Genomic DNA, 4,181 nt, shown 5'->3' on the forward strand with positions numbered 1-4,181 from the left:
CAGGCAGTGACTAGTGGGATGCCACCAGACTCAGTGTTGGGACCCCAGCTATTTACAATAGACATCAACGATTTAGATGGAATCAACGGAATTGATTGTAATATCTCCAAGTTTGCAGGTGACTCTAAGCTGGGTGGCGGTGTGAGCTGTGAGGAGGATGCTAATAGGCTGTAGGGTGACTTGCACAGGTTCGGTAAGTGGGCAAATGCATGGCAGATGCAGTATAGTGTAGATAAATGTGAGGTTATCCACCTTGGTGGCAAAAACGTGAAGGCAGAATATTATCTGAATGGTGACAGATTAGGAAAAGGGGAGGTGCAACGTGACCTGGGTGTCATGGTACATCAATCATTGAAAGTTGGCTTGCAGGTACAGCAGGCGGTGAAGAAGACACATGGCATGTTGGCCTTCATAGCTGGGGAATTTGAGTATTGGAGCAGGGAGGTCTTACTGCAGATTTAAAGGGCCTTGGTGAGGCGTCACCTGGAATATTGTGTTCAGTTTTGGTCTCCTAATCTGAGGAAGGATGTTCTTGCTATTGAGGGAGTGCGGCGAAGGTTCACCAGACTTATTCACGGGATGGCAGGACTGACATATGAGGAGAGACTGGATCGACTGGGCCTGGAGTTTAGAAGAATGAGAGGGGATGTCATAGAAACATATAAAATTCTGACGGTACTGGGCAGGTTAGAGGCAGGAAGGATGTTCCCGATGTTTGGGGAAGTCCAGAACCAGGGGTCAGAGTCTAAGGGATAAGGGGGAAGCCATTTAGGACCGAGATGTGGAGAAACTTCTTCACTCAGAGAGTTGTTAACCTGTGGAATTCTTTGCCACAGAGAGTTGTTGATGCCAGTTCGTTAGATATATTCAAGAGGGAGTTAGATGTGGCCCTTAAGGCTAAAGGGATCAAGAGGTATGCATAGAAAGCAGGAAAGGGGTACTGAGCTGAATGATCAGCCATGATCTTATTGAATGGTGGTGCAAGCTCGAAGGGCCGAATGGCCTTCTCCTGCACCTATTTTCTACGTTTCTATGTTTCTATGTCCTGCTACTGCTTTTTTAATAATGGACGCCAACATTTTCCCAACCACAGACGTTAGGCTAACTGGTCTATAGTTTCCTGCTTTCTGTCTTCCTCCTTTTTTAAATTGGGTCATTACATTTGCAGTTTTCCAATCTGCTGGGTCCTCCCCAGAATCCAGGCAGTGCATGTCCACAGATCCCTGAAAATAGCAGGCCAGGTCGATAAGGTGGTTAAGAAGGAATATGGAATGCTTGCCTTTATTATCCGAGGAATAGAATACAAGAGATGTGGTCGGTGGGGCAGGTTTGGCCACAGCTGGAGTACTACGTGCAGTTCTGGTCGCCATATTACAGGAAGGACATGATTGCACTGAAGAGGATACAGAGGAGATTTACGAGTCTGTTGCCGGGAGTGGAGAATCTTAGCCATGAGGACAGATTGGATAGGCTGGGTTTGTTTTCCATGGAACAGAGCCTGAGGGGAGACTTCATTGAGGTGTATAAAATTATGAGGGGCCTAGATATAGTGGATAGAAAGGGCCTATTTCACTTAGCAGAGGGGTCATCAACAAGGAGGCATAAATTTAAAGTAATTGGTAGAAAGTTTAGAGGGGAAATTTCTTCAAGCAGAGGGTTGTGGGGGTCTGGAACTCACTGCCTGAAAGGGTGGTGGAGGCAGAAACCCTCACCACATTTTAAAAGTGCTTGGATGTGCACCTGAAGTGCCGTAACCTGCAGGGTTATGGACCTAGAGCTGGAAAGTGGGATTAGGCTGGATAGCCTCTTGTTGGCCGACGCGGACACGATGGGCCGAAATGGCCTCCTTCCGTGCTGTAAACTTCTTTGATTCTATGATCTCCTTCACAAAGAGTTGAGGTGCGTGTGAGGTGACTTGGGCACATCTTTACTCACGTGACAACATTTCAAAGGCAACTCAACAACTGTAAAGCACTTTGGGGCATCATGAGTTCCTGACAGACGCTGCAGAAATGCAAGTCCTTCTTTGCAAAAGTTCGATGCAAATTCAAAATTCGCGGCAAAATGAGGACTCGTCCGGGATTTGAACCCGGGACCTCTGGCATATTTCAAATAACAACCCCGAAGCGAGAATCATACCTCTAGACCAACAAGCCAACTAAGGTTACACCTTATCTCCAACTATTTGGAGATAAGGTGTAACCATTATTAAGCATTTTTAGTTTGTTGCTATTCCTGATTGGAGGAGCACATGAGACGGAATCAGTGACTTTGTCTTTTTGACATGTCTTCTGAAGCGCCACACGGTCCCACTCCTGCAGTCAATGAGCTGTCGGGACGTTAATGTATCCATCATCATCATCATCATAGGCGGTCCCTCGAAATGAGGATGACTTGCTTCCACGCCAAAAAAGGATGAGTTCATGGTAGTATGGTGTTACTCCTCCCTGTGCGATCCCCAAGTTTGGCCAGAGAGCGTACAGCCTGACCTGACGGCCTCTGCGTTTCACTCAACAAGTGAGACACCATAAGTAAAGAATAATCGCGAGTTGACAGACAACCAAAAAGTGGGAAGCTATTCTGATCCCGGCAGGAACTTCTATATTTCTGAAAATGTCCCACCAAGGTAGAATTGTGATCTCTAGAATCTTTCTCCCTATCTCAATTGTTTTCTGTTCTCGAGAATCGAAATGTTTTTGTGAGATTACTACAGCTGCTAGCAGAGCAGTAAGTTGTTCGGGTAGTGGGGGAATTTCATCGCCAAATGTACAACATAATCCTGCAGGTTTGTGATGTTTTCTCTCACAGTGAGGTGAACAGTGGAGGGTTCAGGAATGGGGACAATCCGTTCCTGGGACACTTGAACTTCTGCCTCGGGTTTAAAGCAAAAACTGCTGTCACTGACCGGACACCAGAAGTGTCCATGTTGGTAGTGGGGCGCACTGGTGGTGAAACAATATGTCCCACCCCCGATGTATGCTCCCTGTGGAGGGACATGGTTTTGTGCCATTACCTCCATGGTACAGTTGATAGACTGTGCACCAGCAGCTTTAAACCCACACTGTGGTTTAGATTAGGTGTTCAAGTGCTGGGGACACAGTATTATGTGTGCCCCGGAGAGGTCATTACCCGTCACAGCGTGTTCCCACTTTATGACATCGAGTGGGACTGCTGTGAAATGAACATGTGCACCTCGTTGAATGACTCCAATGTTCTCCACCCTGTATACAGTGTGGGAAGGGCTGTCCCACCCATGACCGACATCCTTAGTACTATCCCCATGATGGTATGATTAGAACATCGCGATCGACTGGGACAGGGTAAGTTTCAGAAGCTAGGCCGAGCTGGCACGGGCTTAGTGAGTTACTGTACGGGTGGAGGGCTGCGAGGTGCTTGTTACTGATCCAGTAGGGGACTAAGCCTTGTTTTAAATCCTCCAGGTTGTTGCGGCCCGCGCCCAACAACCATGCCCCGTACAGCACACACACCTCGTTCTGTGCAACCTGGTCAGAAGCATTCCCATCCTCCCGTATGAGTGCATTCCCTGTCTGTGCATGTTTTTCCAGCTCAGCCACGATTTCTTTTCAATGGATCATCATAGCCTGGTCTTCGTGTAGCTCTGAGCCTTCTCCTGTGTTTTCTTCTTTCATGATGTTTCTCAGTTGGTTCTTTGGCCATTTATCTGCATGTGTAGTTCTATATCATCCAGGCTATTTATCACAGAGGATCCTGCATGATATGCAGTTAAAATTACGTTCAAGGTGCCCCTTCTAGGTCTTCCCGTGCCCATGGTGTCCCTCACGTATAGGATGTATATATCTGTTTTGTCTACATTCTCAAATTCTAACTCATAAAAGTTCTTGAACATTTCCCTGAGTAGGGCCTGGTATAGCTGCTCTGTTTCCTTCGGGCACCAGTCAGGTATATGCACCTCGGTAAAGTTTAAAATAACTGAAGCTACTGCATAATGTAGCCCCTGGTATAACACCTTTTCGGTTGGTACCAATACTAATCTGTTCCCTGGTCACTTGGTGGTGGTCGGACACCTTTCTATTATTGTTCTCACTGGCGGGGTCGTGGGCAGGGGTTTCTTAATGCGTGCTATAAGTTCGGTGGTGTTAATTGGGAGTGGGGTGTGTGGGACCACACACCCGTGTAGGCTGGAATCCCACCCCATCCCT

This window comes from Pristiophorus japonicus, chromosome 28 (genome assembly GCF_044704955.1).
Source record: "Pristiophorus japonicus isolate sPriJap1 chromosome 28, sPriJap1.hap1, whole genome shotgun sequence".
In the NCBI taxonomy this organism is placed as follows: domain Eukaryota; kingdom Metazoa; phylum Chordata; class Chondrichthyes; family Pristiophoridae; genus Pristiophorus; species Pristiophorus japonicus.